The sequence below is a fragment of the Hipposideros armiger genome, unplaced genomic scaffold (assembly GCF_001890085.2).
Source record: "Hipposideros armiger isolate ML-2016 unplaced genomic scaffold, ASM189008v1 scaffold_924, whole genome shotgun sequence".
Lineage (NCBI taxonomy): Eukaryota > Metazoa > Chordata > Mammalia > Chiroptera > Hipposideridae > Hipposideros > Hipposideros armiger.
The window spans coordinates 697196-704736 of record NW_017732274.1 but is presented as its reverse complement, the minus strand read 5'-3'; the positions used below and the strand labels follow the sequence as shown (position 1 = coordinate 704736).

The window sequence follows — 7541 nt, the reverse complement described above, 5'->3', positions numbered from 1 at the left end:
ATGCCCGGCCTGAGCCAAGCTGCCAACAGGTGGCAGGATGGCTCAGGTTAAAAAAAAAAAATCAATCAGATTCTTTAGCCCAGAGTATCTTGTTATTTTTGTGAAGGAGAACAAACTGAGACCTACGTTTTTAGTTAAGTTGATATGGAGACGAAGTGAGTGGAAATAAAGTTTATTCTTCCCAGTATATTCGGAATGTAGCTGCCTGTAACTCAGTAAAACCTGCCACCCAATTTTCCTGGGAACCAGCGATTCTGCAGTCAACACAAGTTTGTTTTTAACAGCTGGAAACGCGAGAGTTGTGACACAGCCTACAGAACTGAGGCTGCTTTGTTCACTTTCACACGGTCCCTCTGTTCCTTTCATAGAGCCCTCTTTTNCATGTTATAAGGCTATGCACACTCTCAATGTTCTCTCCCTTCTCCGAGGCACTGAGAAATGGTCAGGAAAGCCTGTCAGCAGTGTCAACACCAGGGAGTTTCATCTAGTGATGTGGGAATGATATAGTACAACCCGCACTGCTGTGTCCCTAGCACCCAGCATAGTGTTTGGCACATAATAGCCGTTTAAATATATGTGATATTGAACAGATGAATGAGTGAATTTGCAAGGTCAGAAAGAGCAATGACATCAGTTAATAGTTGTTTATATTTATCCGCATACAGAGGGTGCCAAAAAATGTATACATATTTTAAGAAAGGAAAAACTTGTATTAAAATTGTAATACTCAATATATACTGATAAAAAAATGAATACAAGTCACGTTTGACTTCTGCAATTATAAGAGGTGCTTAAAGTGGTATCATCAGTGTAATTTTAATACAGTTTTATCCTTTCTTAAAATGTGTACACATTTTTTTTGGCACCCTCTATAGTTACCACTTAATATGGTATCATTTCCTTCCTACATCTTTAATCATCCATCTAAGATAATTTTTCTTCTTGAAAAAGTTAGTGAGTGAGGGTCTGTGATGGCAAAATCAGTTTTTGTGTACCTGAAAATGCCTGTATTTCACTCATTTTTGGAAGATATTTCCACTGGTTAAATAATTCTAGGTTGACAGTCATTTTTTCTGAGCACATCAAAGATATTCTTCTGGCTTACATTTTTGCAGTTGCAAAGTCACCGATCAGCCTAATTGTTCTTCTATTGGAGATAATCAGCCCTTTCACTCTTACTGATTTTTTTAAAATTATTTTTTATTGTGAAATACAAATATTTTAGAATTAGTTTCAGCTGTACAACACAGTGCAATAGTTAGACATTTTACCCCTCGAGGTGAGAACCCCCCTCCCCCAATCTGCCACCCCACTTCCCTCCTCCAATATCATACATATCTATTACACTTCCCTTGACTCCACTCCCACACTCTTACTGATTTTAAGGTTACTTGTTTGTTTTCAGTACTCTGCATTTTCATTACCTATGTCCAGGTGTAAATTTCTTTTTTTTCTTCTTTCCAAAATTCCTGCTTAAAGCATCGCCCATTTTTCTTCTCATCTTAGAATTTTGATTGGACACATGTTAGATCTATCCTCCGTGTTTCTCTTTTACATGAGAAAAAATAGTTCAGGTCTATCTTCCATTTTGCTAATTCTCTCTTCAGCATGTCCAATCTGCTGTTAAACCTGTCCATTGAATTTTAAATTCTAATTATTATGCATTTTTAAGTCTAGAAGTTTTGTTGGATTCTTTTTTAAATCTGCCTGGTCATTTTTCCTCAGAACTTTGTTCTTTATTTATGTTTTCAATCTTTGACTTTATTTCTTTAAATATATTAAACATACTTATTTACAACCTATGACTGGTAACTCCAATTTCTAAGTCTTTATGAATTTGATTCTGTTAATCTGTTTTTTTCCCCCTGTTAATTCTTATACAAGATGCCTTATTTCTTTGTATGATTTCTGATTTGATTGAGAGTTCACATTTCTTGGAGCTATTTCTGTGGAAATTTTGGGGGTCTGGGTTAAGTTGGTGTCTTAGTCAATTTGGACTGACAAAATACNTCCTCCACAACTAGACTGAAGAACAAAACAACAGCAACTTGTCTGTTCCCCTTCCCCTAACTCCCCACCGCTGTTCCCATCCCCCCAATTCCCCAATAAAAATCTTAAAAAAAAAAAAAATAAAAAAAAAAATATATATATAAATGTTCCTCAGGAAGTTTATGTATACAGTGCCTCCCTCCCCCCACACTTATTCGTGAAGGATACATTCCAAGACTCCCAGTGGATGCCTGAAACCGTGGATAGTACCGAACCTTGTATATACTATGTTTTTTCCTATATGAACATACTTTTCACTTAAAAGAAGCACTTTAAAGCTTCTCTTTGGCATATCTGAATTGCTAGCATCACTAACTCTCATGGAGCCATTATTAAGTAAAATAAGAGTCACTTGAATGCAGATACTACAGTCAATCTGATAACCAAGGAGGTTGCTAAGTAACTAAGGGGTGGGAAGCATATGCTGGACCAAGGGGATGGTTCACATCCCTGGTCAGATGGAGCAGGTTGGCGCAAGATTTCATTACTTAGAACTGCATGCATTTTCACTTATGAATTGTTTGTTTCTGGAATTTTGAATGTAATATTTTTGGACCTTGGTTGACTGCAGGTTAACTGAAACTACAGAAAGCAAAACTGCAGATAAGCGGGACTGCTATAGTTTAGTTGTTTAAAAAGGTGAGCTTTTATTTATTTTATTTATTTATTTTATAAAGATTTTATTGGGGAATTGGGGAAGGGGAACAGTGTTGTGTAATTGGGGAAGAGGAACAGCCAAGTTGTTTCCTTCAATCTTAGTTGTGGAGGGCACAGCTAGCTCAGCTCCAAGTCCAGTCACCATCCGGCCACTGGCGGCAGCTTGTGGCCACTCAGCTCAAGGTGCCATGTTCAATCTTAGTTGTGGAGGGGCATAATCCCCCATCCCATGTGGGAGTCAAACCGGAAACCTTGTTGTTAGGAGCACGTGCTCTCACCAGCTGAGCCATCCTGCCACCTGTTGCTCCTCTCNGAACACCGAGCACCCCAAAACCCACACCGACTGACACGCTGTGCCCGCCGCCCTGGACGGGCCGTCCCGCCCCGCCCCCCACGCGGGCCATTGGTGGATCCGAAAGACGCGGGGCGTTGTCGGTTTGAATGGGAGCGACCAGCGCTGCAGCGCAGGCGCAGAGGAGGGGAGCGGGTGACGGAGGGCGGTGCTGCGGGACCCTTGGGTGGCGGTGGGACAACGGGGCAGTGGAGGAGGGACCTGGGAGCTCTGGCTCAAGTAACCCGCCGGGAGTGGGGGCGGGGGGCGCGCGCCTGCCTCCCACGGTGCCCCTGCCTGGCCAGGCGCCCGCGGCGCGCACACCCGCCGGAGGGTGGGGACGAGGCCACCTTCCAGTCGCCCGAGGCGGCCGCTGCTGCAGCTTCGCTGCGTCCACCGCGCTCTCCGGACGTGGCGGCCCGCGGGAGGTGAGTTCTGAGGGGCGTTTGAGGGCCCCCCGCGAAGGGAGGGGAGAGGGAGTGTGTGTGCGTGTGAGGGCTGAGTCCTGTGCTCGGGGTCTGAGGGTGATCGCCTTTGTTCCGGGGCGGGAGGAGGCCGCGGTGGTCGGCGTCGAGAAGCCAGAAACTCGCGGTGAGGAGCGACTCGCTCCAGCGCTAGACTCAGCTGCTTTCTTGTTGGTTTTTAAATGCGAGGAAAGCTTAGGAGATTCGTTCGCTAGTATTTTAAAATAAAAAGTATATAAGGAAACAATGAGTCTTCACGTATTCTGAGCGTGAGTAACAAACAGTTGATTAAAACCCCGAAACCCCGCGGAATTAAATCCGAGGCCGATTGCATTCTCCTCTAGTCGTGCGCTTACTGTCTCCACCTGGCAGGTCCTGGTTTTGTCAGGCACCTGCGTTTACCACCCCTATATTCAGGACCTTTTGGGCCCCAACCTGTCGATTTACCATAGAAACTGATAGTTGCTGCAAAAAGTTTCAGTGAGCATCGAATGGTAAGAAAGCCTTTTCCTAAAATCTGTAGAAAAATCTTCGAATAGTAAAATGTTTTAATGGTAACCAATTAGGTCCTTTTAAGTAGTATCATTGGAACTCAAAGAAAAGGAGTAAGGATGGAAATTTTATTTGCCTTAATGCATAATTTAAACCTAGCGTACGTAGAATTAAATGAAGTAGGTTCTTGGCTTTCCTTTCTGTCGGCTTGTAGTGGAGTCTCTAGTGGTGTGTGTGCGAAGTTAACACATCAACCGAGCTGAATTTTGAAGCTGCCACTTTAGAAGGGTGCAAGGAAGATTTCCGGCCTGATAACCACCAGTGTGATCACCTCTGATAAATACCACTCTTGCTTGGGTTGTCACTATTCGAGACGCAGCTTTGGTTGATTGTTTAGAAGTGAGTAAGCAACATGAAAAAGGGAAGATCACTGTTTGGGGACACCGGTGTGTGTGAAGAGAGTGGGGGCTGGGGTGAGGGACAATCTCCTCCCTACTCTTCTTTTACACCTTACAAGGATTCATTCTAGCAAGCTCTTTCTCTGGCTTTTGTTTATAGTATAAGAAGTGGAGCAGATACAAAGTAAAACATTGTGTGATGTAGAGGCATTTCCCTCAAATTCTCCTTGGCTAGATAAGCAGTTGTATTTTCTTCTGTTATTAAATCAGACCTTCAGTGTAACAAATATTACATTTTAATAGAAATCTCAGACTTGGTACTAGGCTAATTACAACAAAGATAGGATGTAGTAGTTTTTTAAGTGGCCTTGTTCTTAAGCATAAAATATTTCTAAGATTTACCATAAAGATAAAATTTTGTAATTTGTCTGGAATTAGAAATTGAAAACCTAACATAGATTTGGGTTATTTTAAATTTTTTCTAATGGAGATGTTCTTTTTTATTATAATAATAATAGCTATTATCATTATTACTATAATTTGTGGAATACTTTTGTTAAGTACCAGAGCCAAGCACTGGGTTAGGTGCTTTATAAATCATCACAACACGTGTTCATTATGCCCAAACCAACTGAGAGTTTAACTAGCTCAAGATCACATAACTAAGAAGCCACTGTGCTGGTATTCAAACCAGGGCCTGTTCCCAGAGCACATGCTGTATTGCTTCTGTGCGTTTGTTTGAATCTCCTCCAGGCCTCTGGATGCCATTTGGAGGGACATAAACCTCCTTTTCAAGATGCTGTAGGTGCTGTGTTTTGTTCTTAACTACGAAGAAATATTTCAGTCCTTATTTTAGGACTACTGTCTTCCTTTCAGTACCTTATAAGGCACATAACATTTTCAATATCCTTTTTGTTCATCTTTATAAAAACAGTAAAAAATTGAGTGAAACTTTTCCTGAGTTATTTACATGAATATGAATGTACTCTTTACTGCGGAGCAGTACTGTGCTCAAGTATGGTTTTCTCAATATTATAGGATTCTTTGCTGCTACATAGTTTTGTTCTTCCCAGGCAAGAAATCAAAAAAGTTTGTTATGTGCAATTTGCTCAGTGTTATGAGATGAAGAGAAGGCTTATTGTCATCTCTAGTTGCTTTTGAAGTTTTTGCAGTATCTTCTGTCTCTCTGTCCTGCCTGTTGCTGCCAGTTTATCTTCCTGATACAGATCCAACTTTGCTATTCTTTTGTTGAAAAAATTACAAGGTTCCCCATTACGTAAACACAAGGGCAAATATGTGCTTCAGCCACGAACACATTCAGAGTCCCTCAGAGTTTAGTACCTTCTTAGGCATCTCTTTCCCTACTCTTCCTTAACCTAGTGTGCATCCTGGCACACTTTCTGTGCATTCCCAGCTCCTTTTGCTTGAGCCATTTCCTCCATTTGCCTAATAAGGTCTGTTTCAAGGTGCAATACAGATTTCCTTGCTTCCAAAAAACTTTTCTTGGCCCTTTTTATTTAGAATTAGTCTTCTCACATCATCTCATAACATTATTGAATTGAATAGAATCATTTTCCCACAGAATAGTGATAACTTTTGTAAGAAGACAGTTGTATTTTCTTGTGAAGAATTTGAAATTCAAACTCTCTAGGGATCTTTTTTAGGCATTTACAATCCTTTTGCATTTGAAATTGATTTCTGTTTAAAAATGTATTTGAAACCAATTTTGCCTTTTTAAAGTCTTGTTACGACAACTGATTTATTGTCATTTACTAACTCAAGAACAATGATTCACTGTTGAGTTTTTCATATATATAGTAACTGATGTAAGCTGATGGCTGGTCAACATTGGTAGTAATAAATGGCTGTGGGTCATATTCTCTGGTGACTTGGTAACGAATTTTTCTCATGGTTATGTTCTCACCCATTGTTTTCTAATAAGTATTTCTCTTTTTTTGACATAGTAATATCTTCATAAGACTTTTGAACTTACTTCTTTGAACTGCTATTAATTGTATCATGTTGGTGCAATAATTTGTATAGTCCCTAAAAAAATAAAAATAAATATAAATGCGTATATTTATTAACAAATAATTACAGATCAGAAAGAGCAAAGACTAATATATATTTAGGATTTTTGGGGTTTTTTAATAAAGAAATTGGACTTAATGTGAATGGTCAATGTTTTCTTTTGATTTCCTGGTCTTATAACTTGAATAGTCATTTGGAAAGTATTAAAAATATAATTGGAGTTGGTTAAAATTTAGAATCTTTTTTTTAAGTCATTGTGTCTTCTATCACCCAGATATATTATACGTCTATGTATCCAGAATATTGTGTTTATAATAATTAACTAGAAATCATTTTTCTTATGCAAATATCTAATTGAAACTTTCAAAAGGTTGTTCATTTTACTAATGGATTGAAAGGGCCATCTCTATTTAAAGTTGCTTTACAGGAGGGAAAATTAACATGTGTTTGTAAATCTGGGCTTCAATTTGATGAGGAATAAAACCAACTAATAGGGATAAAAGTACTAATTTTATTCTAATAAACATATATAAGACCTTTTTCCTTTAGTTGAACATATTTATATTCTCAAATACAAATAAGTAATTTTGTTGGAGCAGGACTTTTGATTCAATAGCTGCTCCCCAGGGAAAAAGGTAACCAAGATTAGGGATTTTGCATAAGAATAATCTTCCTTTTGTCCTTGAAATTTTTAAGCAACTCCTTCATCAATTGAATTATGTATATTATCGCTGAGGATAGTAATTACAAAATAGCAGTTTTAGTGATTAATTCAGATGAACTCAATGTATAATTTAAAAAATAAGAGTCCCTATCTAGTTTACCACCCCCAGAAAAGCAGTCAGTGTTCATCTTCTTCCCGACTTATCATGGACTGCCGAACCCTCAGACACTAAGGTGCTGCTCGTGCAGTAATTATCATTATATATCTATAGTGTTTGCGTAGAGCTGTAGGAAAACTGGGAACCAAAAATATTCAGCATTTCTCATACATATACTTAAACACTTGGTCCTTTCTCACTGTTTAATAACAATGCTAAGATGAAGGCTTGAAATATTCAAATCTCTTTCTTCTGGGTTACATTTTGTTTTGGTATTTATCTAATTTGAAATTTCATA

The 7541-nt window shown here is 39.1% G+C and overlaps 1 protein-coding gene across 1 annotated transcript in view; it reads left to right on the top strand.

Annotated features, from left to right (window-relative positions):
• The first annotated feature begins 3381 nt into the window (after positions 1-3381).
• Positions 3382-7541, top strand: part of GPSM2 (G protein signaling modulator 2) — a 67828-nt gene continuing 63668 nt past the window's right edge. Inside the window, exon 1 of the mRNA XM_019630571.1 lies at positions 3382-3465. The gene's annotated coding sequence lies outside the window, so the exon portion shown is untranslated. The remainder of the gene's footprint in view (positions 3466-7541) is intronic.